Here is a 27,417-nt window from a genome sequence, read left to right on the forward strand (position 1 = left end):
ATCACTCGAATGATGAATCAAGTGAAGACATGCGGAGAAATAGTCATGAAATAGTATGTTATCGCGAAAATCTTGCGTTCTTTAACACCAAGATTTGACAACGTGATTGTAGCGATTGAAGAATTGAAGGATCGTGTGACAATGAGCAAAGAGGGACTGCAAAGCTCTCTTAAGGCTCACGAGCAAAGGATGGATGGGAGAAATAATGATAAGGCAAAGGCGGAGATCATTTTGCAAGCTCGCTTCAACAAGAAGGACAAGAGATCGAAAGGACATATGAAGAGTAAAGAGAATTTTCAGAATTTTGGTGGAAGAGAATCCCAAAATTCCAAGGATTCGACTTGTCAAATGGGTGGGAGCAACTGCAACAAAAATGGTGGTCAAGGCAACTTTAGAGGTGAAAAGAAAAGGTTTGAAAAAATCAATGAGAAGTGTTTTAGGTGTCAAAGGTTCAATCATTTTGTAAAAGAGTGTAATGCAAACAAGAAGAAATCTCAAGGAGATGAAGCCAAGGTTGCAAGACAAGAGTTTGATGAAGAGAATACACTCTTGGTCATGATCACGAAAGGAGAATGCAATAGCAATAGGTTGTGGGACAACAACAACAACAACAACAATAATAATTCTGGAAATGCTACAAAAACATGATGCAACTGTTATATGATATGGCTAACCGGTTACATGCATAAGAAAAAGATATGATGAGTACGAAAGGAGTTTAGTGCAACAAGGAATGGTATTTGGACTCGGGTTGTTCTACTCATATGACGGGAAGGAAAGATTGGTTTGTTAAGATCAATCATGCCATGAAGAACAAAGTGAAGTATGTGGATGACACCAGTCTAGTGGCCGATGGGTGTGATGTTTTGATCATGTGAATGGATGGTGGACATTCCTTGATCAAAGATGTATTTTACATTCCAGGAATCAAATTTAACCTTCTAAGTATTTGGTCAATTACTTGAGAATGGTTACAAGATTCACATGGAAAACAAGGGGTTGCATTTTATGGATGCCAAAGGAGTTTTGGCCCTTAAAGTGCCTATGGCTGCCAATAGAACCTTCAAGGTTTAGATGGAGGTTATGGAGCATGGATGTATTGCGACAAAGGCAAGTCGAGAAGAGAGGATATGACATTATTGTCTTGGGCATCTCAATTTTCAAGATCGCAAAGACTTGCAAAAGAACTGAATGGTAATGGGGTTACCATCGATCAACATACCGACTTAAATTTGTGAAGAATGTATGCAAGTGAAGCAACATAAGGGTAAATTCAGCAAGGATTCAGATCATAGGACCAAGAATCACCTTGAGGTGGTGTATTCGAATATGTGTGGACCAATGCAAGTAGATTATATTGGTGGCAATAGATACTTTGTTACATTCATTGACAGTCATAGTAGAAATCTATGGGCATACCTAATCAAGAGAAATGATGAGGTATTTGAAATGTTTAAGAATTTCAAGTCCATGGTTGAAAGGCAAAGTGGTCACAAACTCAAAGTGATCAAAACGGATTATGGAGGCGAATATGTCTCAAAAGACTTTGAGAGGTTTTGTGATAAATAGTGGATTGTACATGATATAGTACCACCTTATACACCATAGCAAAACGGCATTGCCAAAAGGAAGAATGAATCGATCATGAACATGGTGAAAAGCATGTTAAAATGGAAGAACTGGCCAAAAGAGTTATGAGGAGAAACGGTATCCACAACTGCCTATTTGTTGAATAGGTGTCCAACAAAGAAGCTTAAGAAGGTAACATCGGAGGAAGCATGGTCAGGATTCAAACCGAATTTGAACCATTTGAGAATTTTTTGGTTCCGTACCGTATCGACATGTTCCAAGATAACTTAGAAAGAAGTTGGATGGCAAATGAGAAATGATAATACCTGTAGGGTATCACTCTACCAGTGGTTACAAGTTGTTTGATGCAACAAAGATGAGGTTGTGATCATCTGAGACGTCATTGTCGACAAAATCAAAGAGCAACAACATCCTGTAACCGGTTATGTAAAAGCTGTAACTAGTTACAACTTTGAAAATTCAGATTATGGAGAAACGAAAAGAGCAAAAACTCATGTTGTTGAAGCCCGAATTGAAGAGAATGTTAGAAGATCAACAAGGCAAATAGGTTTTCCTTAAAGACTCCAAGCTTATGAGCTTTTATGAGATAACGAAGTCAATGATGATGGTGATTCCTTCTATTTTGCACTTACGACCGAATCTGAACCCGTTAAAGTGGAAGAGGATTTAAGTGATACATAGTGGATTTTTGCTATGAACGAGGAGCTGGAATTTATTAAGAATAACAAAACTTGGGAGTTAGTTGATCTATCGGAAGGAAAGAAGCTAATTGGTGTGAAATGGGTGTTCAAGGTGAAGGAAAATCCCAAGGGACTTTGTAAAGGGATTCTTGCAAAGTGAAGGTAGGGACCTTGAAGAGGTATTTACACCGATTGCTAGGATTGAAACCATTAGGCTTGTTGTTGGTATTGCAAATAACAACAATTGACTCATCTAACAAACAAACGTCAAATCAGTGTTTTGAACAGATCGCTTGAATAAGAGGTATATGTCAAAAATCCTTATGCTTTTGTTGTGAGAAACCAAGAGCTTATGTTCTACAAGTTGAAGAAGGTGTTATATGGTTTGAAGCAAGCTCCAAGAGCTTGGATCAAAATAATAGATGGTTTCCTAAAGGAGGTTAGGTTTAAGAAATGTGTATTCGAGCATGGAATGTATGTAAAGATGGATACAAGTGAAAGAGTGATTATCCTTTATCTATATATAGATGACTTATTGATAACGGGAAGCAACGAAAAGTGCATTTCAAAGTTCAAGAGTGAACTTATGAAAGAGTTTGAGATGACCGACCTTGGTCTCATGATATACTTCCTTGGCATTTAGTTCCACAAGTCCAAAAGGGAACTGCTCATGCACCAAAGAAGATATGCGCTTGAGATATTGAAGAAGTTTGAAATGGAACATTGCAATGCTGTCATTACTCTAGCTGAATCAAGGCTACAATTTTTGAAGAATAAGGATAAGCAATATGTTAACCCAACTCAATATAGGAGGTTGATTGAATCCTTGCATTATTTAGGCAATTTGCGACCGGACTTGGCGTTTAGTGTCAGTATTTTGAGTAGATTCATGGGGAGACCGAAGGTGTCTCACTTGACAGCAGTCAAGAGGATCCTAAGATATGTAAAAGGTTCTATTGTCTGCGGAATTCTCTTTCCCATAACGGATATGGGCAGAAAATTTAATTTGCTCGGTTTTAGCAATTCCAATGGGTATGGAGGTCAAGATGATCAAAAGTCTATTACATCTTTATGTTCGGTGGAACACCAATATCATGGTGTTCGAATGGTGTTCGAAGAAGGAACCGGTAGTTGCACTCTCATCTTGTGAGGCTGAGTACATCATCGCTTCGTTATGTTTATGCCAAGCCGTATGGTTTATGAATCTATTATAAGAGCTAGGAAGAAATTAGGGTGAGGCTGTTACACTCCTGGTTGACAGCGTTTCCGCGATTAATCTTGCTAAGAACCCAATTGCACATGGGAGGAGAAAGCATATTGAGATGAGGTTTCACTACTTAAGGGAGCTTGTTAGTGAAGGAATGTTACAATTGGGATATTGCAGAAGTCAAGACCAAATGGCTAATTTGTTGACTAAGTGAGTCACAAATGATGTGTTCAAGAGATTGAAGATGAACATGAGCATGGAAGAGTTTGAGCACTTAAATTAAGGTGGTGTGTTAAAAGTATTTTGAGTAACTCAAGTGTTGTAACTGATTAACACATGGGTGTAACCGATTACAGTAAGAGCAAAAGCACTTTTGGGCTGAAGAACAAGGCAAAATATCGAAGTTGTAACCGATTAACACCTGAGTGTAATCGGTTACCACTGAAAGTGTTTTTCATTTTACTGTCAGCTGTAACTAGTTACAAGTTTGGTGTAACCGGTTACAGACTCGAGTTTTTGCATTTTTTAGTTAAGTATTTGTATATTTTAGGTTCCTAAAAATGTTGTAATACTTGTATAAATGCCTTGGAGGCATTCTCATCTCAATGTAATGTGAATATTAACTCTCTCTCTCTCTCTCTCTCTCTCTCTCTCTCTCTCTCTCTCTCTCTCTCTCTCTCTCTCTCTCTCTCTCTCTCTATATATATATATATATATATATATATATATATATATATATATATATATATATATATATATATATATATATATATATATATATATATATATATATATATGTCGTATGTGTTGTAAAATTTGGAAAGAAGACAATCCATATCCGTCAGTGAAGCTAACGGAAATATACATGAATGTATCGCACGCCCGAACATACAACAGAGTCGCCACCGAACTTTATTTATCCTCTAAGGGAAGGGAAAACATCGATAAAACCCGGGGGGGAAGATATGTGTTGGGTAAGGAAGTTGGTTATGCAAGGGGAAGGTATTAACACCCCTAACATCCATGGTACTCCATGGGAACCGTTTTGATTGTTCTCGCTCAAATAGGTGTTATATCTAAGATTACTCGCAAAAGAATGGGAAAAGGAAAGAGAATAGATAAAGTGCTCAGTGAGGATTAGGGCCCTCATGCCTACGTATCCTTATAGTGCAATGAGGAATTCAGAGTTCCGTAGTTTAAGGAACTAGAGGCGGGAGGTGAAAAGAATTGTGATCAAAGTATGGTTTGAACCAAAGGATAATGTTGTTTTAACTCCAACAAGGGGTGAAGATATGAATCTAAGAGTAAAAGTGGTATGAACCAACAAGTGAGGGTCTGCAGCACAGTATCACTATATTGGAACAACCTAAAAGAGAGGAATTAGGTGTTTGGGTTACAGGCCAAACAACTCTTATTTCACAAGGAGGTACAAGATGGAGCACAAAGGTATAGTGTATTTGGCTCAAAGATAACTTGAATATCACATGGAGTGAAGGAAAGTAGAATATGAAGATATCACGGAGATGAACGGAATAAAGTGACTGAAGTCACAAAATTGAAGGTTTGGTGACAAATGACTGAAGAAGTATTGTTTGAAATTGAAAGGTGAAAGTGTATTGGAATCCATAAGAGAAATGGGATTTGTACCATAGGGATGTTTTGGTGACGAATGACTGAAGAAGTATTGTTTGAAATCGAAAGGTGAAAGTGTATTGGAATCCATAAGAGAAATGAAATTCGTACCATAGAGATGTCTGGGTGACGGGCCAAACAACTCTAGATAGAAATACAGACTTTATGTGAGGCGTCCTAAAATGTGAAGACAGTGGAGAAATCTCAAATAGAGACTTCCAAACATCGTCATTCACTTCAATAACCCTATTACCAATATTGCATGCAAACTTATAACCCTTGAATTTTCCATCAACGCCAGTATAAAACAGTTTGACAAAATCGTCATTATAATTAGTGGTATAGTCTAAGAACAAATCAATTCCTTTAAAAGATATCCGCTCAACAATTTTTGGAATGTGCATGCGTCCATCCACTTACGGTGAGTATACATACTGCTTTACAACTATTCTATTTTTGAACTTCTTTTCAAATGTTTCAGCAAGATCATCAGAGAGTAAGGATAAAGCAGTTACCGGAATATTTGATCGAGATGGTGCAGTCCCAGTGTGAGAGGAGGATCCTCTTGCAGTTCTTTTTCCAGATGCTCTTGAATCCATTTGAATGTTGTTTGTAAGGAGATTTTAGGGTTTGTGTGAGGAAGAGAGTGAGAGAGGGAGAAGACCAAATGAATTGATTATGTAGAAAAAATACCTTGAAAAGTGAGTCGACCTATTTAAGACTCAAATGAGTTGTCTCGGGGCATCGAAGAGTCGACGCATGGGTCGACCTATTGGGACCCGAAATAAATGCAACCTCTGAAATGGGCAGTGAAGAGTCGAATCATACATGTAATGAGTCGACACATTCATGTTTGAAATCTCAATTGAATAGACTTTGGGTAGCGACGAGTCGACGCATGGGTCGACCTATTGGGACCCGAAGGTAATACAAGGATGGAATTCATACCAACGAGTCGACGCATTGGTTGACCTGTTGGGACCCGAAGGAAATACAAAGATTGAGTTCACAGTGATGAGTTTACTCATGGGCTGACCTGTTGGCACCCATGTTAATGACTAGAAGATATGAGATTCAAAAAATTTCCTAACAATGAATGCATGTCAAAATGTTATACCTAAGTAAGTTCAAGCATCATTTAATCATAGAAATGGATCAAATTTAGATTAAACCAGAAGATGAACATCAAGAATTACATAGAACATGTATATATACATACATAGTTAATCAATATAGTTCAAATAGATAGGAACGATATTACCTCCAATGATGATAGACGACGAGTGCCCTCACATATATCACACCTGTAAATCAAGGAATAGATAGGCATAGATATAGAGAAAGCATCATATATACATTTAAAAGCGATTTGAGATATCGAGAACACCAAGTTCCCTACGGATGTGGAAGAAAAGCTCTGTTGCAAGTGGTTTTGTGAAAATATCGGCAAGTTGATTTTTGCTATCAACGTGCTCGAAGACAACATCACCTTTATCAACATGATCCCTAAGGAAGTGATGTTGAATTTCAATATGTTTAGTGCGCGAATGTAGTATAGGATTTTTGGTTAAATTGATAGTGAAATTCTGGTATCAAATATGAGATGTCGAAGGTAATGTCACGACACTAATATCTGAACAATACAAACAGGATAAACAATAAAGAACAATAATGCAAGAGACACAAGCAATTGTTAACCCAGTTAAGTGCAAACTCACATACGTCTGGGAGCTACCAAGCCAGAAAGGAAATCCACTAAACAGAATCAGTTCAAAGACTCTCAGTAAACAACTTCAAGTTGCAGTCTTTTCATCTAATCTCTACCCGTGTGACTTCTACCTAAGAACTCTTAGATATGAGATCCTACTCACTCCCCCTCAATCACAGGAGTGATATAAAACAAGAATTACAATGAAAAGAAGACACTCTTCAAAGACACATACTTGATCTTACTTAAAAGCTTCAATCAAGTAAACACACACTCATGCTTCAAAACTTAGAGTGGACAAATTACAACTCAAAAATAAGACCAATTCAATCATCTATGGATGAATTGAATGGCTTACAATTCACACGACCACACAAGACTTAAACCCTTATTCTCTCTCAATACTTCGTTTGTTATTTCTTGTGTATAAAATCAGGTTTTCCATGTCCTTTTTATAGAAGCAATTGGCTGGGCTTGGACATCATAAAACCCTAAAACTATTTTCCATTCATATCTTCTCATGACAGTTGATTATATCTCTTTGGAAAATAAGTCAATCTAGTTGTAATTACTGATTGATAGCGTGTTCAATCATCTCATCAATCATACACAAATTAGCATTAAAAACGCAATCACATAATACATAACATTCAGACTCCACAAAGACAATATCAGAATAATAAAAATCAAAATCAGAAACATCGTAATCAGGGTCAGAATCAAAATCAAAGGTGTCTATAATATACAAAGATCCATGTGTCATACACTTAGTTATTGGTCTACCTGGTGCATGTAGGAGGCATTGTTCCTAAAGAGATCCCACCGACAGTGTTTCCTTATCCGTCAAAACACAACCCTAATGTGTCTTGTGCTTTCCATATAGGCTATATTGGACATTCAACCGAAGATTGTTTTGTGTTCAAGAATAGAGTGCAAGAACTTATTGATCAATATATTATGTGTTTCATTGAGGAGAAGCCAAGTGTGAAGACTAATTTGTTGCCCAATCATGGTAGTCTGACAATTAACGCAATTCTTGAAGAAGAAGAAGAAACATAAGTGGTCAGTCTAGTGGGTGATTTGAAGACTCCATTATCAGTTATCTCAACAAATTTATAGAAGCATGGTGTTTTGGTTGGTGTTCATGACACCTATAACATATGCAAGACTGAGTCAGATAAGTGTGAAGAACTCAATGGTTGTGTCCAAGGGTTGATGAATTAGGGGGTCTTACAGTTTGCAATAGCTAAAGCCATGGAAGAAGTTTCTGTCATTGAGCCAATCAATATTGTGTATCGAAAAAAGAAGATTGAGGCTCCAATAAAGAAAATACAACCCATCAACATTTGTGTTCCCGCTCCTTTTCCTTACCAAGATTATGAGGCGGTGCCCTGGAAATATGATACAACTATTTATGTGGTTGGAAAAGAGGTTCAGTTTTTTGATATGGAAATCGTCAACGTAGCAGGTACAAGTGGGATGACTCGAAGTAGTCGTGTGTTTGCACCAAACTATACTCCTAAAGTTATTCAAGAACTAGTGGTGGTTCCTCCTCCTCCTCCCCAGGCAGGGGCGTCTGTATTTGTTACCACTATTCTAGTTGAGACACCTAGTTCCTTCATGTCAAAGGGTACTTCCAATAGCACAATTGAAGCAGCCACTTCTAAGGATAAAAAATTAGTCAAAGAACAAGAGAAAATTGAAAAGCTTATTACTGTAGAAGAGGGACACAAGTTTCTTAAGTTGATTAAGAAGAGTGATTTCAATATTGATGACTATCTGGATCAAACTCTTTCCAAGATTTCAATCTTATCATTGCTACTCAGTTCAGAGGCTTACTGCAAATCTCTGTTGAAAGTTCTTAACACTGTCCACGTGATGCAAGACATTACAGTTGATCAATTTGATGATGTACTGGCTAACATCACTGCGAGTTGGTACTTGGGTTTCAATGAAGCAGAATTTCCAGCCGAGGGGTACAACCATAACAAGGCTTTACACATCTTTGTTGCTTGTGCAGATACCTTGGTCTTTAGGACCCTGGTTGATACAGGCTCTTCACTCAACATGTTACCGAAGAGAACATTGAGTCAATTGTAGTTTGAGGGACCAGAGATACGAGCTAATGCACTGATTCTATGAGCTTTTGATAGATAAAGGAGGAAAGTCATTGGAGAGGTGGATTTGCCAGTCTATGTGAGTCCTCGCCAATTCACTATCATTTTTAAAGCTACAGACATTCATCTTGCTTACATCTTCCTATTTAGGAGGTCATAGATTCATGTTTTCGGTGCAATAACGTCCACTTTACATTAGAAATTAAAGTTCATGTTTGGAGACAAGCTCGTAATTGTTTATAGTGTGAAGGACTTTGTGATCAGTGAGTTTCATCCTTTTGGTACGTTGAGACAGAGGAATGGATAGTCGAGGTCCCTTTCCACTATTTGGATTTTGAGGATGTTAACTCTACGTCCGTTAATCAAAGTCAGTCAGCAGATATGGTGTTATCCTCAACAAATAGTGCTAAGAAGGGCCCTTTCTCCGGTTTGGGCCAAATTGTGAAAGTAGCTGAAAAACCCGATTGATTTTCTCTTGGTTACCATCCTACTTCCCGTCGTCCAGGTGCAACGGGGAATAATAAGTTCAATCCAGTTTAGTTCACTAGTGTAGGCTACCAGTATGATCTTTATGTGGCAGTGGTGGATGGTGCAAGCTCCACAAGCCAACAGTCTCCGATTTCGTTTGCAAGTGTCCTCATGGATTCAAGCTAGACAACTGGACAAATATTATAGTCCCTATGGTCTTTTCAGAAAAGATGTAATGCATTTTTTTCTCATCCCTTACCCTTGTCTGAGGCACGTGGATAGCTTGTAAGGGTTTCCATTATTTTTAAACACATGATGAAATCAATGAAAGGCAGTTGTTTACGTTCAAAATCAAGATCCCTTTTCTTTCTATTATCTTTAATTTTTTCTCACTAAAATAAAATGGCAAAAGTTTATTTTTCTTTGTTACACTTTTTTTCAAAAACCCATTCTAAAATAAATTCATGCACATACAGAGCAAAAAATTCCATTAAAAACAACTTGGCTGAAATTCACTATAAATATGGGTTTCCAATCAACCAAGCTGAAGACGACAGTGAGAAAGATTGTGAAGTACCGACTGAACTTGCAAGGTTTCTTGAGCACATAGAGAAAGAGATTCAGTCACACAAAGAGCCGATATAAGTGATCAATCTGAACTCTGATGAAGTCAGAGGAGAAGTCAAGATATGGGCGTCCCTCGTAAAGCATGTACACAGTGAGTTGATCAAGCTACTTCATGAATATGTTAATGTCTTCGCTTGGTCTTATCAAGATATGCCTGACTTGGATACCAATATTATTGAACATCGCTTATCGCTCAAGCCCAAATGTCCTTCGGTTAAGCAGAAGCTTCACAGAACTAGACCTGACATGACATTAAAGATTAGAGAAGAGGTTAAAAGCAGCTTGATGCTGGCTTCTTAGCCTTGTTGAATATCCTCAGTGAGTTGCTAACATCGTCCCGGTTCCGAAGAAAGATGGGAAGTTTAAAATGTGTGTGGATTACCGAGATCTTAACAAAGCGAGTTTGAAGAATGACTTTCCTTTGCCTTATATTGATGTTCAGGTAGACAACACTGCTCAACACTCAATATTTTCCTTTATGGATGGGTTTTCAGGGTACAACCAAATAAAGATGGCTCCAAATGATATGGAGAAGAGAACTTTCATTACACCTTGGGGAACCTACTACTATAAAGTCATGTCATTTGGTTTGAAGAATGCATGGGCAAAATATCAACGTTCTATGATTACTTTCTTTCATGATATGATTCACAAAGAGATTGAAGTTTATGTAGACAATATGACTTCCAAACCCAAGACTGGAGACGACCACTTGGACCATTTGAGAAAGCTATTCTCCAGACTCCAGAAGTTCAAACTGAGGTTGAATCTTTCAAAATGCACCTTTGGGGTCAGATCCAACAAGCTTTAGGGTTCATTGTGAGTCAGAAGGATATTAAGGTGGATCCTGATAAATGCAGAGCAATTCAAGACATGCCATCTCCCAAAATAGAAAAAGAAGTCAGAGATTTCCTTGGACAATTGAACTGCATCTCAAGGTTCATCTCTCATTTGATGGCTACCTATGAACCGATTTTCAAATTGCTAAGAAATAATCAAGTGATCATGTAGAATAATGATTATCATGAGGCATTTACAAAATAAAAAAGTACTTTTAAGAACCACCGATCTTGAAACTACATGTTCCTGGTAGGCCACTAATCATGCATATTATCGTGTTAGATAAATCAATGGGTTGTATATTGGGTCAAAATGATAACACGAGTCGAAAAGCACATGCAATCTACTACTTAAGCAAGAAGTTCACCGAGTGTGATACCAAATATTCACTATTGGAGAAAATATGTTGTGCTTTAGCTTAGGAAGCTTTACACCTAAGACAATATATGATTTCCATACAACTTTGTTGATATCCAAAATGGATCCAATAAAGTACATTTTTGAAAAGCCCGCAGTTAGTGGAAGAATTACTTGTTGACAAATGTTGTTAACCGAGTATGACATCTGATATGTAACCTAGAAAGCTATCAAGGGGAAAGTCTTGTTTGACTACCTTCCCCATCAACCCATGAAAGGTTATCAACCGATGAAATTTAACTTTCCTAGTGAGGACATCATGTTCATTCGAGATTGCAATATTCTAGGCCCTGACAAAGGACCCAAAATAGGATCACGATGGACGCTCGTGTTCGCTGGTGCCTCTAATGCAAAAGATCATGATATAGGGGCAATTATCACATCTCTGGCTGGTTCCCACATCTCGTTCACCGCTAGATTATGCTTTAACTGCATCAACAACATGGCAGAATATGAGGCATGTATCTATGGTATCAAAGCAACCATTGATTTAAGAATCAATATTCTTGAGGTACATGGGGACTCTGCTTTAGTGATCAATCAAGTTCGAGGAGACTTGGGAAACTCTGGATAAGAAGTTGATTCCATACAGAGAACACGTGGTGAAACTGATTCCCTATTTTGATGAAATCACTTTTCATTATATCCCAAGGGAAGAGAATCAGTTAGCCTGTTCTCTAGCTACTCTGACATCCATGTTTAAAGTCAAATGGAATAATGAAGCACCTATCATCCATATTGACCACTTGGGTGAACCAACGCATTGTATAGCAATGGAGGTTGAATCTGACGACAAGAATTGGTTATATGAAATCAAGAGATATTTGGAAAAATAAGAGTACCCCGAGAAAGCATGCATCATTGATAAGAAGGCTTTGAGAAGATTTTCTGCTAAGTTCTCCCTGAATGGGGATGTGTTGTACAAGAGAAATTATGATTCAGTATTGCTCAGATGCATGGATAGACACAAAGAAAACATGATCATAAGGCTCATCCATGAGGGTTATGAAGGTGTACATGCTAAGATTACATACTTATTATCAATATCACTTTTCAAATTAATATTAGTTATTGCTCATAATATTTTTGTTGGTTTTTCAAAAGTTTAATCAAAGTCTTAAAACTTGGAATTACGAAAAACCATTTAAAAACGAGTAAATGTAAAATATAGGTTCTTTAATCTTGTTTGAAAGTTCTTAGACATTTTTGTAAACCAGTATTTATTAAATCACACAAGGCGCCATGTATCAATGCAACACTTTAAAGAGGCATCATGAACCATTACAAAGCTTGAAAATGACATCGGTTCGTGAAAAGTCTGTTCCAACTTGATGTAATTGATTACATTCACATGGTAATTAATTACAAGCATTTAGTGTTATGAACTATTCATTTTCATTCTCATGTAATCAATTAAATGAATGTGGTAATCAATTACATCTTTTTGATGACTGAGTAATCAATCGCTAACTTATGGTAATCGATTTATTGTCTTTAAATTTATTTAAAAACTCAAGTTTTAAAGTCTATTCCAATAGTTTCTACATTTTTTAATTTGAAAATAAGCCATCTTTTAATTATATGATTTTTTATAAGCCTTTAAGTGATATTTGAATTTAAAATGATCTATCAAAGATAAAGCCAATTTGCTTAAATACTTTTAACCTTAACTTTATAATTTTGCGATTTGATTTTGATCTTCCATTGTCTCCACATTTTTATTTTTTGTTGATATCAAATTCATAAGAGATATCTTCTTCACAATCTCCTTTTTTTTTATAATGACAAACTATACCGTTTGAAAGTTTTGGTTTGACATTTGATACTTCTTCTATCCTGTATATCTCTCATTTATTTTGTAATTTAAGTTTTGATATCATGAAATAAGATGAACAAAAACACATCATACACTTTCTCCCCCTTTTGACATTATTAAAAAGCAAAAAAAGAATAATATATAAGATATCTAACAAAGGTCATAAATATCAAAAATCAATTTCATCTAAGATTCCAAGTTATTTTCTAATTCTATAGAAATATTCTTCGATAAAGGGTTTAGTAAATATACCATCTAAATGTGCATGAGTATCAATGAATTCAAGTTCTACGTCCTTTTAAAGCACATGATCCCTTAGAAATTGATGTCTTATGTCAATATGTTTGGTTCTTTAATGCATTATTGGATATATTTTTTAAATTAATAATACTAGTACTTATCACATCTTATAGGAATGCATCCTAAGTCTAGACCATAATCATATAGTTGTTGTTTTAACCACATGAATTGTGCATAACAACTACCAACATATATGTATTATGCTTCAGCGGTCTTTAATGCAACACACATTACTTTTGGCAAGACCGTGTAACGAGTGCATTCTCTAGAATATGAAAAGTTTTATTAGTAATTTTTCGATCAGATTTACACCTAACAAAATCATAATCAAAATAACAAACCAAGCCACATAAACTACCTTTCGGGGTACATTATCTTACATTAGTGTTTCCTTTAAGATATTTCATTATTCTTTTAATAGAAGTGAAATGAGATTCCTTTTAACATTATTGATATCTAGCACATAAACACACAATAAATATAATATCAGGTATACTTGTTGTAAGATAAAGTAAATACCCGATCATACCTTGATATTTTGTTATGTCAATGGGTTTTCAGACTCATATTGATTCACATTGGTGCTAGTACTCATTGGTGTGTCTTTTGTTTACAATTATATATAGCATAACCTCTTTAAAAGCTCTTTGTACTGTTTTGGTTGATTGATATTCCATTTTTTATTTGTTTAATTTGCGATCCAAGAAAGAAATTTAATTTTCCCATCATAGACATTTCAAATTCCCCTTGCATAATATTTAAGAATTCACTACATATGGATTCATTCGTAGAACCAAATATTATGTAATAAAACAAAAATTGTATAAGTAATGTATGACCACCAATCTTCTTAATAAAAAGTGTAGTGTCCATTTTTTCATTATCATAACACTTTTCACAAGGAAAATTACTCAATCCACCATAACATGCTCTAGGTGCTTGCTTTAAACCAATATAGAGATTTCTTTAATTTAAACACATGAGAGAGATTTTAAAAATCTTCAAAGCCTAGTGGTTGACTAACATATACTTCTTCATGAATATAACCATTTAAAAAACACTTTTGACATCCATTTGGTATAATTTTAATTTTAAAAAGCATGCATATGCTAATAATAATATAATGGCTAATATTCTTGCTACTGATGCAAATGTTTCATCAAAATCTATGTCTTATTCTTGATTGTATCCTTGTGCTACTAATTTATCTTTTTTTTACTATACTGTCATTTTCATCTAGTTTACCTTTAAAGACTCATTTTCTGCAATAATATGTTTATCTTTGGGTTCAAGGACGAATTTTAAACCTTTATTTCTTTCAAACGGGTTTAATTCTTCTTGCATAACTAAGATCCACTATTCATCATCTAATGCATCATTAATCCTAGAAGGTTTGGTTTGAGAAACAAAAGCCGAATTTAAGTATGCATATTTGAGATACTCCCTTATTTGTGCCATAAATGATATTATCAATTGGATGAGCTATATGAATTCGTCATTCTTGGAGTAAATCATCATTAGTTTGCTCACCTTGTTGAACTAACTCATCATTTTGCTACATTTTTTTTGTTTGTTTTGTTCACCAACATTATTGATAAATTTTGGTAAATGATCTTCATCAAAAGAAATAACTTTTTTTATTCTACTTTGCCTATTCCAAGTATTTTTACTTTATTGTTGCCTCCATAGACGACATATTTTTTAGATTATGGGATCAAAGTTTAGAATTTTGATTTGCCTCTCATCATATGTTTTAACATCCTCTATCAAAGTACCACATGTTCGTTGTGGCTTTCAATCACTTCTCTTTATTTTGATTAACAGATTAATGTGAATCCATCAATGAGAGACAAGATTGTTCTTCATTTTCATAATTTGAAGATGAACTTACTTCATTGTCTTCTCATGTGATACATGCTTTATTTGATCTTATGTTATTCTTTCCTTTAAAGTTATTTTTCTTTTGGAGGGATGAACAGTCAGACTTAACATGCCCTTGTTTTCAACATTCAAATTTTGTGAAGTTTTGTTTTACATTAATGTTTCATTCTTCTTCATAAATTTCTTTCCTTAACCAGATCTCATTGCCTTGTTTATTCTTAAGAATTTTCCAATTTCTTGACTTGTACAATCATATTGTCATATTCTTCTGAATCATCTTCTTATGAATTTAAATTTGACTAAACCTTTAAGGAAATGTTATTTTTTTATTTCTTCTCAAGTTCTTCATGTTGTTCTAACCGACCAAGTTCTAACTCATATTCTTGTAGCTTTCCAAATAGTGTTGTCAATGTCATCTTTGATAAAATTTCCTTTTCTGAAATGAATCTCTTCTTTAGTTGTCATGCTCTTGTTAGAGATCTAATAACCTTTAAGATCAAATTATTATTAGTAAAAACTTTGCCAAGAGCAATTAAATGTTACATTAAGTAAGGTAACCTTTTATGTAAATCTAGAATTTTCTCTCATGGTAACATTTCAAATATCTCTTATTCTTGGGAAACAGTATTTAATCTAGACCTTTTAACTTCTTCTATTCCCCCATGAGTTGTTTATAAAGTATACATTATTCTTTTAGCATATTTCTAATTTGATACTCTAAAGAACTCATCAATTTCTAATGCTAAAGTTAGAATATTCTTATATATTTTTTGTCATAATGAACTCTTTTTTTTATCATCATCATTCCGTTCATTTTTATGTGTAAGTTGTTCTTTACCATCAATAGTGATATTATGTATGAATCTTCTTCAATCACATTAAAAAAATTTACGTCGTTAAGCTTAATGATTATTTTCATTCTTATCCAAAAATTATAACATTCACTAGTGAAATTGGGTGATCTAGTTACACTGGAACCTTTACCTAAAAAAGGTTCAAAAGAAGTCGTCTATATTGGATCTAGGAATAATTTACCCAACAATCATCCGATGCCAATTATAAACACTAAATAACAACCTAATATGGATATCTTGGACGTTTCACATCCTTGTGAGGCATCAAATTACTCTCAGTGTTAAGGATCACAATGCGTACCACTCTCTAGCCCCCTTATTCTTCTCGGATCATTTTTGTGTGGCTTGTACTTAATTTGTGGATGAAACATAGAAGTTGTACATGGATATGTAAGTTCATGCATCTTTTTCTTCACCTCCCTTTGACAAATATTATCTAAGGTGGTGAAATACTTCTTCAACTCTTCACATTCATTGTTTAAGTCCAGTCGTATCACATTTCCTTATTCAATGACTTCATACTTTTCAATCTGCAATTCCTTCTAAAACACATGAATGGATTCCAATGTAATAGAATTTACCCAACTCCTACTATGATACCATTGTGAACACTATATAACAACCTAAGATTGATCTCTTGGATGTTTGACTTCCTTGTGAGGCATCAAAATACTCTCAATGTTAAGGATGATAATTCACATCACTCTCTAGCTCCTTTTTACTCTTCTCGACTCATTTTTTTGGCTTGTATTTTATTGATGGCGGACACATAGAAGTCATACATGGATATGTGATTTCATTAATCTTTTTCTTCATCGCCCTCTAACCAACATTATGTAAGGTACGGAAATACTTGTTCAGCTCTTCACATTCGTCGTTTAAGTCCAATCGTGTTCCACTTCCTTCTTCAATAACTTCATACTCTTCAATGTGTAATTTCCTCTAAAACACATGAATGGATTCTAATGGAACATAATCACATTTTATTTACGGATTTGCAAGTTCAGATGCACAAGATAAACCACATGTTATCTTAATGAAGCATACACATGCAACTTTGTTAGCACTAACTATTTTCACTCGTTCAAACTCTTTCGCAATGTGATATTTACATTGTCTTTAGACGAAACCATGGAATCTCAAATGAAACGAAGTATTATGTCGATGCTCAATGTTGACAACACCTTTTTTTAAACGATACTTGTATTGTATCTAGTTGGAGCTTCAACATGGTGTTGACTGCATCTCAACATCTGAACAAATCTCTTTATTAGTCTGCAACATGATTTTGAGTCTCAATTGAGTAGACTCAATCCTATGAAGCAATATTAGAGAAAAATATAATAAATAAATAGATTGGTACTTGAGTAATAATATTAAACTCACAATATTGTAAAATATATCCATTTGGTAACGTGTTCCCCAAGTGAGTTATAAGGTTAGTTCATCTAACAACAAATTTCTCCTTATAGAGTGGCAACCATGTTTTGTGAAATAATAAACAAAGGAGTTGATATCACTACATACTAGCTCAAAATGTTACAAGTTTTGTTCATACTCAAACACCCTATTTGAATACATGACATTGTTCTATAAATCCATCACATACTTTTGTCTATTAACCTTGACACACTCCTTGCATTTCACACCAACATTTTTCACAACATGAAATACACCTAAAGGTGGACCTGAAATACACTTAAAGGTGGACCGAGGGTTGGAAAACAACTTCAATGTAATTCATCATAACATATTCCTAATTAGTCACCATGATCTTAGGAAACAACTTCTCAGATGTGAACATCCTTAATATTCTCAAATGCCCATGTGAAAATTGCCTTGTTTTCTTGTTGAAAGTAAGCAAACCCAATAGAGAAAGTCATATTTGTTTACGTAACACCAACAATCTCAAGTTGTGGTAGCATGTACCTGTTGGTTTTATTCAACAACCTCATAAAATCTGGATGTGTCAAGAATATATCAGTCACAACATCCGAGTCTTCCTTTTGTCTGGTCCAACACATATACTTCTCATCATGAATTAAGATCAACAAATATTGCATTTTTATCAATGTACCTCTAATAGTAAATTGATATGTCAAATTTTCCTTATACATATGTATCACACTTCTCAAATTTTTAGGATTTTAGTCATTCAATGCACCCATTGAAAATCAGTGCCACATCTAACATTTATCTTCCAACCACAACCACTTGACATAGATCTCAACCTTAAAAGACACTAGATTCTTTTACTACAAGTAATTTGCGATTTTCTTTTGTTTTTGTAATTTCTCCTGTTTCATAATCCATAATTAGTTTGTCAATTCACCCCTATTTACTCATTTGATGTATTAGAACGAATGTGTACCATTATAATACCATGATGTCTTCTAATGATCGTGCCCATGAAAGCACTTTGATCCTTGAGATAAATATCTAGTCATTAAAATAAAAAATAAATTAATCATAGATTTCATAACTCAATTAAATTGTTCGTGCAAAAAAGTTTAGATCAAACATATAAGAAACACATGCTACAGGATTCATTTTGAATAAGAAAAGAAGTCCATACAAGACTACCAGATTTATGAGGGTATGGACAATTTTTCGGTACATCTAATTTTTTGCAAAATCCAATATAAAAATGCATCATATTTTTAATTTATGTTAGTCCTTTTAAATATTTTTTCTTCAAACTACCAAAATTTTCATTTTTTACTAGCTTTTTTAGATAATTTTTTTTTCAAAAAAACGGTAAGAATTGAGAGAAATAAATTATAAGAGAGGTATTATGAAATTATGTAGAGTAGTGGTGCCAATTATAAGTTGTGTGGTGTGAGGCATATTCTCTCCAAAAGCTCATATAGTTATCCATAATAAAAAGAAAACCGCCCAATAATTAAAAAACCCGGCCCAATTAACCAACGCTTTGTATATAAAAGTGTTCCCAAGTGATTCTAAAAAATTGAAAACCCTATTCCATCCGCAGCTTCTCTCTTTGTATGCAGTTTCATTCTTCTTTCATTTTTTTAAAGAAAAAAAAAACACAACTTTTATTTTCTCATCTCACAACTATCAATATGAACGATCCATCTCTGTTTCATGTGTATGTTTATATGCACATTTACTATGTTATGTTTTGATGTTTATGATGTTGAATGATGAAAAAAATCAATCGGATTCCCATTGATATTTTCATATATGAGATTATAACCAGCTACTTCTGACAACATCATTTTTTTAATTTCTATATTTTTTAATTGCAGTATTTGTTTTTGTTTCAAACATTAATTTTGAGCCGGTGATGGAAATAAATATTTGCTACTCTTGATGGGAAAATACCCATTTGATGATATTTATCCACCAAGATCTCTGAGGCTCTTATTAATTTTTTCAATTTTATTATAATTATTAATTTTATTTCATGAATTTTTGTTTTTGTATTGACTGTTGTAATTCGATAAACCGGATTCTTTCAAAAAAATTGCTTCAATTTTTTCACAATTTGGTACACACTTTTGGAGTAATTGTGATGAGCCTACAGACCTGTAATGATTTGCGGGCATGATCGCAATCATTAATGAACATCTAAGGGACTGAATTGTTTTTAAATACTCCATTTTATTGAATATTATTTTTCAGTATATTAGAATTTTTAGAATTTTTGAGTATATTAGAAGAAGAGAATATTGATCATTTCAATGGTATTGGATGTTCATGAACCTTTAACAACCAAACATGAAATTTTACCATGACTAATCTGCATACCAAATAAAAGATTTTATATTAATAATTTCATAGCTGAACAAAGTTATAACACAGAAAACAAATGCTGCATTAAATATCAGGATTTTTTACCGCCTAAATATAATGACTAATTTATAAATCAAATAAAAGGTTTTTTACTAATTAATCTGTTTTTATATTAGGTGGGGTTTATGGACAGGATAGAGTTTTTTATATGTTAAATTCAATAAGCTTACAAGGTGGAGTTTGTGAACCGTATAGAGTTTTTCATAGCTAAGAAGTTGAGAGAATTATGGGTCAATTTTGCATAGCTAATCTAATAACACCAGATTTGATATACCTAATCCTAAATTACACCAGATTTGATATAGCTAAGAAGTTGAGAGAATTATGGGTCAATTTTACATAGCTAATCTAATAACACCAGATTTGATATACCTAAGAAGTTGAAAGAATCATGGTTGAAAATTGAAGGATTTCGATTGAGGAAGAGGTTAATCCAAGGAGGATAGTTTAAGCTCTGAACATTCATGTCCAATATTTGATAGCCAATTGGAAAGTAGAAAATTCCAAGGAGGATAGTTTAAGTGTTCAATATTTGATAGCCAATTGGAAAGTAGAAAATTGGAAAGTATTCTATGCTGTCCTAGCTCTTAGGATTTATGTGATTGAACTTTTCTCAAATATTGATAATTTTATGGATGACATAACTGTGGAAGTCCTCCTCTGATGCAATCTGATGTTTTTTCTTTTGGTTGACATTTATCAAGCTCTCTATGATTGCCATGAGAAGAAAGGAGGAACGTTGTCGTGCCACACTCCTTTGCTTTAGGCTTGGTTCATGTAACTCATACCTGATAAATGTCCTTTTGTTTCAAAAGAGTTTAATCGAACTACTTTGAAAAATGAAAACCTCAAATCTGATCTTTAAGAGAAAGATAAAGAGCTTCAAGCTAACAACAAAAGACCTAGAATATTTGAAGATAAGAATGATCGACTTTAATAACAAAAGAGCTAGAAAGATAAGAGCCGGCTTAATGATGTCCTCCTATGCACCTAATCTGTGTCAAAAGATAAAAATGAAAAGTTGAAACAAGTCAGATACATAATTCAAAAGTTGGAAAAGATGCTGGGTATATCTCTTGAGATGAAGAAAAATGCTAGACTTTGAAACTCATATCATTGACTTAGGGATGCTTTCAAAAAGTCCAAAGATAAATTATCTCGTGAAATTTTTAAGAAAGAGGAAGCAAAGCTAATTTGTCTCCACCTAGAGTATCAATTGTAGGAAGATCGAGGCTCTGGAAAACCAATACAAGGATGGAGTTTACCTACTCTTGAGAAACGATTGTGTGTATTAGAGGAACCTGGATAGGGAATTCAGAGTAGATATGACTGAAGATCAGTGCATCATCAAGTATCTCCAAGGGCTCTCTACCTTAAGTGGAAAGGCAAATTCCTGAACTTGACCAAATTCACTAATTTGAACATGCTAGAATTGCCAAAGAGACTCTGAGAAGCTAATTGGCGCATGTGTCATGAGAACATATCGCATCAAGTTTTGTAAGATAATATTGAAAGAGCTCACTACGGATCTTGCAACGATCCAAAAGACCAAAATGTAGCTTAGGATCTCTTGTACTTGAATTTGAATTTGAGTTAATGAAAATTGTGTTTTTGAGTTTCATTTATTGTTTTACTCTTTTATTCTTAAATTAATGCTTGCAAATAAAATGTTCTATAACATTGCTGAAATAAATAACAAAGATAACCAAGAGTTTTACACATAAAATGCATCCTAAAAATCATGTCTCATGAAATGATTCCCGACATGCGTTTAGAACAAAGAACCATGTCTCCGAAAATGATGGACGAGCCAAGGAAATTTCAAGAAGAATTGAAAGAGGAACTGAATCTTTTGAAAAATCAAATGGGATGGGTCCTGGAAATCCTACAAGCTTTGTTAAAAAAATAGGGTCACCCAGTGTCGCGGTGAGAATCAGAGACCAAACTATTAGGTTAACTTGACTCACAAAATAAAATGTCACCATCGAACTTTAATTTATCCTAGGGAAGGGGAAAATATCAAATAACCCATAAATATGCAATGCAAAATAGTGCAATAAAGAGATTGAAGGTCTGGGGCTTTGTTATGAAAAGGGAAGGTACTAACACCTTAATCATTTATAGTATCCTATAGGAACCTCTTGAGATATTTGTGTTTGGTTATTGTTGTTTGCTAAAGATTGGAGAGATGAGAACAGAAGTGTGTTTTATTTCTTTTTGATTTGAAAAGACATAAAGTCGTGTGCCTACGTACCAATGAAGGATCAAAATCATGTAGTCCGGAGTACAAATAACAAAAGGGATTGTTCAGTTGATTTTAGAAGAAGAGACAAGTTGTCATCTTAAGGAGAATACTCATCTAAACCACCACAAATATGAGAAGATGGATCCTTGCATCATTATGAAGGAATGACTCCAACTTGGATATAAAATCTACAAGTATGCCACTAACTCCTTCATATGGAAAAAAATCAACATCAATTTCAATCATTACTATGTGGTAATAGATTTATATCTCAACTATAAAGATGATTCTTGTCTACTCTCTTTACAGAAAGGGTTTAAAAATGAAAAAGCCAAGTGGAAAAGGTTTTGAATGAGATTTGTGTTTTATGGTCTTATAGAAAGGGTTTGATATGCTTAAAGTTTTTTTTTGAAGAATTTATGAAGAAAGAAAGTTTGAAAATTCAATGACCTAAAGTTAATGTTTTTTTATGAAAGAAGTTCAAGTTTAAAAAATCCTAAGAATGGACTAGGATTTAGAAGGGGCTAAAGGACACACACACACACACACACACACACACACACACACCACACACACACACACACACACACACACACACACACACACACACTCACACTCATAGATTTTAGTGCAAATCGAATCAAATTATTGTCAAGTCTCCTTCTTCACAAGTAACATTTCATCATCAGGATCAACAAACAGAATCTTCTTCAACACTTGTCAATTATGATGAGAGTTACACGCCACAAGCCTTAAGTAACAAAGAATGATGAGAGGGATCATTCCTATCCTTGTCTATAGTACCTTTGAGTATGGGGCGTAGGCCCCCGTTACTCAAAGTATTTGCCTTCGTTCATAGACTTTAGTGCAATTCGAATTAATCAATTGTCAAGTCTGCATCAATAATATGCATCAACAATACACCTTCCCTTTGGATCAAACACAAAGATCTTTTTTGATATCTGCACATCTTTTTGGGTTAATCACCTCATGGTTGAACACCCATCTCTGAATCAATTTCCTCATACATTGTTATGTGGAGTATCATGCTCTAGAAACTCTTATGCATTTCCTTATGGAGCCTTAGACTTTAGCAAACCTTTCATTCTGCCTTGTAGATTTACAGGCTCTGGTAACTTTCTTCTTGCCTTGTAGAGTTACAGACTCTGGCTACTTTTTATTCTGCCTTGTAGAGTTAAAGACTCTGGAAACCATCCATTCTTGCCTTAAAGAGTTATAGACTCTAGTAACTTTCCATATTGTTTGTTGAGTTATAGACTCTGGAAATCCTTTCTCTCTTGCTTGTTTGCCTTATCAGTCCTCTCGTGCTTACGCAAACCATTTCTCATTCATGTTCTCCTTATCAGTCTTCTCATGCTTAGACAAACCCTTTCTCTCTTTCATATTTGCCTTCCTTAGTGCTTAGGCAAACTATTTCTAATTCATATTTGCCTTATCAGTCCTCCCGTGCTTAGGCAAAATATTTCTCATTCATGTTCGACTTGTCAGTCCTCTCGTGCTTATGCGAACCCTTTCTATCTTGTTTGCCTTATCAGACCTCTTATGCTTAGGAAAACGCCCTCTATTTTATCTTTGGAAACACCGTTCATTGGCGCCACACTTTTTTATTCAGATGCATATTTCTCAATGGATTCAAAACAACACAATCCTTGGCATAAACCACACTCATCTTTCTTCTTTGACCATAGCATCTATTGGTTAACGCCACACTTTTTTTCTTTGGCTAATCACCATCTATTGGTTAACGTCACACTCTTTTATACTTAAGGCAATTATCTGTTTCTTTTTTTAATCAATCAACTCTTTTTTTGTTTCTATCCTTAGTTCCACGAATCACGAAGCTCTGTTTCTATATGTAGGCACGAGAGTTCGAATCCTCAGTGAGCACTCTAACTATTAAACCTTTTTTTCACTTTTTGTAAGTAATCTTTAGATGATAACACCCATTTAAGCAAAGAACAATCAAAATGGTTCACGTTGAGTACAACTGATGTGAGGGGTACTAATACCTTCCCATTGCATAATCGTCTTTCTTACCTATTTTCTCTTCCCCTGGGTTTTATCGATATTTCTCATTTCCCTCGAAAATAAATAAAGTTCGATGGTGACTCTGTTGTATTTTTAAGTGTGCGGTGCGCTCAGGTATTTTTTACGGCGCGACACCAACATATGCATAAATCTCCTATACCAGTATGCGTCCTGATTTTGAGTCCCAAACGAGCAGTCTCAACCTATAAAGCAATATTAGAGTAAAATATAATAAATAAATAGATTGGTATTTGCATAATAATATCAAACTCAAAATGTTGTAAAACGTAACTATTTATTGTCGTGTTCTCTAATTGAGTGTCCTGGTTAGTTCATTTAGCAACAAATTTCTTCTTACAGGGTGACATGCATGTTTGGTGAAATAATCAACAAAGGATAACATATCAGTACATACTAGCTCAAAATGTTGCAAGAGTTATTCATGCCTAAACACCCTATTTAAATACATGACTTTGTTCCATAAATCCATCACATACTCTTGTCTATTAACCTTGACACACTCCTTGCATTTTGCACCAATATTTTTCGCAACATGGAATACACATAAGAGGTGGGCCGAGGATGGGAAAACAACTTTATTGTCATTCATCATAGCAAGTTCCCAATTAGTCAGCATAACCTTAGAAAACATCTTCTCAGATGTGAACAACTCATTCGTCTTCTCCGATGCCCAAGTGAAAATTGTTTCCTTTTTATGTTTAAAGTAAGCAAACTCAATAGAGAAAATCGTATTGATTTACGTAACACCAACAATCTCAACTAGTGGTTGCTTGTATCTGTTGGTTTTATAATTGTAGTCAAAGATCAAAACTAGATAAAACATATTCAACAATCCCAGAAAATCTGGATGTGTCAAGACTATATCAGCCACATCATCTGAGTCATCCTTGTTTGTGGTCCAACACATATGCTTCTCATCATGAATTAAGATCAACAAATGTTGCATTTTCGTCAACAAACCTTTAATAGTAGAGACTAATATGTCTATTTTTCCTTATACACCTGCACCGCACTTGTCAATTTTTTAGGATTCTAATCTTTCAATGAACCCATTATGAAAGTCGATGGCATGTGATACTTTGTCATATTGTTCACAAATAGTATTTCTTCGGGTTTTAACGACATAATATGTCATAACCATCTAAATCCTTAGCAAAAGCATAACTGTGAACACCACATCCGAATCCTCAGCAAAAGCATGATTGTGAACACCACATCTAACTATTATCTTCTAATCACAACCATTTTACACAGATCTCAACCTTAAAGGTCACTAGACTCTTTTACTACAAGTAATTTACGATTTTCTTTTGTTATTGTAATTTCTCCCCTTTCACAACTCATTTGATGTATTATAACGAATGGTAATCACTATAATATCATGTTGACTTCCAATGATTGTGCCCATGATAACCCTTCGATTCAGGAGAGAAATATTTGTCGATTAAAACATAAAATATATTAATCAAAGATCTCATAACTCAATTAAAAAGTTGGTGGAAAAATTTAGATAAAACACATAAGTAACAATGAAAAAATGTGTATAATATATCGGCAAATCATCCAACAAATCTTGGAATATAAACTATACAAAAGCCACCAAATTTTTATAAATAATCAGATTTTTCCATACACAAATTTTTCACAAATTTTCCATACACAGAATTTTTCGCAAAATTTGATATGAACAGATTTTTAATATATGGTAATCCCTTTAAATCTATAATTTATTTTTACCAAATTTTTTCTTTAAACTTTCATATTTTTAGTTTCTTAATAGTTTTTTGAAAGTAATTTTTTTCCAAAGAAATTGTAAGATTTGAGAGAAGTAAATTATAAGGAAAAATATTATCAATATTACGAAATTATGTAAACTAGTGGTGCTAGGTGTAAGTTGCACGGAGTTCGGCATAATTCTTTCCAAAAGGTCATATATTATTAATTACCCATACAAAAAAACCCGGCCCATGATTAAAAACCCGGCCCATTAACCAAACGGTTTGTATATAAAAGTGACCCTAAGTGGTGCCATCAAAGTAAAAAAACTTCAAACCCTATTCCATCCGCAGCTTTTCTCTTTGTATGCAATTTTATTTTCATTCTTCTTTCATTGTTTTGTGAAGATTAACATCACAGTTTTTATTTTATCATCGAACCACAATCACTATTTCATATCCAATCTTTGTTTCCTTGGGTTGTTTACATTCAGTCTTTGCTATTTGTTGATGCACATTTATTTAAAGGGTTTTGATGTTTATGATGTTGAATGATGAAAAAAATCAATCGGATTCCCATTGATATTTTCGTATATGAGATTACAACCAGCTACTTCTGACAATATCATATTTTTTAAATTTTCTCTAATTTTTAATTTCAATGTTATTTTTTGTTTCACTGGCCGGTGATGGAAATCAATATTTGCTACTCTTGATGGGAAAAATACCCATTTGATGATATTTATCCACCAAGATCTCTGAGGCTCTTATTAATTTTTTCAATTTTATTATAATTATTAATTTATTTCATGAATTTTTATTTTTTATTTTGACTATTGTAATTCAATAAATCTGATTCTTGCAAAAATGATTTGCTTCAATTTTTTCACAATTGGGCACACACTTTTGGAGTAATTGTGATGAGCCTACAGACCTGTAATGATTTGCGGGCATGATCGCAATCATTAATGAACATCTAAGGGACTGAATTATTTTTAAATACTCCATTTCATTTGATTTTAGTTTTTATTGAATATTATTTTTCAGTATATTAGAATTTTTCAGTATATTAGAAAAAGAACTTTTACCATGATTAATCTGCATACCAAATAAAAGATTTTATATTATTAATTTCATAGCTAAACAAAGTAATAACACCCGACAAATCAAATGCAGATTTTATATTATTAATTTCATAGCTAAACAAAGTAATAACACCCGACAAAACAAATGCTACATTAAATATCAAATATCAGGATTTTTTACCGACTAAATATAATAACTAATTTATAAATCAATAATTAATCTGTTTTTATATTAGGTGGGGTTATGTTTTTATATTAGGTGGGGTTTATGAACCGGATAGAGTTTTTCATAGCTTAAATTCAATAAGCTTACAAGGTGGAGTTTGTGAATCGGATAGAGTTTCCTAAT

The 27,417-nt window shown here is 34.0% G+C and overlaps 6 non-coding genes across 6 annotated transcripts; all 6 read left to right on the top strand.

Moving 5' to 3' along the window:
* Positions 1–19,292: 19,292 nt before the first annotated feature.
* Positions 19,293–19,372, top strand: LOC127116766 (small nucleolar RNA R12). The gene has a single exon (XR_007801556.1). It is a non-coding gene; the product is annotated as a small nucleolar RNA R12 (small nucleolar RNA).
* A 64-nt stretch (positions 19,373–19,436) lies between these two features.
* Positions 19,437–19,520, top strand: LOC127116981 (small nucleolar RNA SNORD24). The gene has a single exon (XR_007801746.1). It is a non-coding gene; the product is annotated as a small nucleolar RNA SNORD24 (small nucleolar RNA).
* A 142-nt stretch (positions 19,521–19,662) lies between these two features.
* Positions 19,663–19,746, top strand: LOC127116978 (small nucleolar RNA SNORD25). The gene has a single exon (XR_007801743.1). It is a non-coding gene; the product is annotated as a small nucleolar RNA SNORD25 (small nucleolar RNA).
* A 6,782-nt stretch (positions 19,747–26,528) lies between these two features.
* Positions 26,529–26,608, top strand: LOC127116767 (small nucleolar RNA R12). The gene has a single exon (XR_007801557.1). It is a non-coding gene; the product is annotated as a small nucleolar RNA R12 (small nucleolar RNA).
* A 56-nt stretch (positions 26,609–26,664) lies between these two features.
* Positions 26,665–26,749, top strand: LOC127116982 (small nucleolar RNA SNORD24). Its single transcript, XR_007801747.1, has one exon. It is a non-coding gene; the product is annotated as a small nucleolar RNA SNORD24 (small nucleolar RNA).
* A 144-nt stretch (positions 26,750–26,893) lies between these two features.
* Positions 26,894–26,977, top strand: LOC127116979 (small nucleolar RNA SNORD25). The gene has a single exon (XR_007801744.1). It is a non-coding gene; the product is annotated as a small nucleolar RNA SNORD25 (small nucleolar RNA).
* The last annotated feature ends 440 nt before the right edge of the window (positions 26,978–27,417 follow it).

This window comes from Lathyrus oleraceus, chromosome 1, assembly GCF_024323335.1.
Source record: "Lathyrus oleraceus cultivar Zhongwan6 chromosome 1, CAAS_Psat_ZW6_1.0, whole genome shotgun sequence".
Taxonomy (NCBI): Eukaryota; Viridiplantae; Streptophyta; class Magnoliopsida; order Fabales; family Fabaceae; genus Lathyrus; species Lathyrus oleraceus.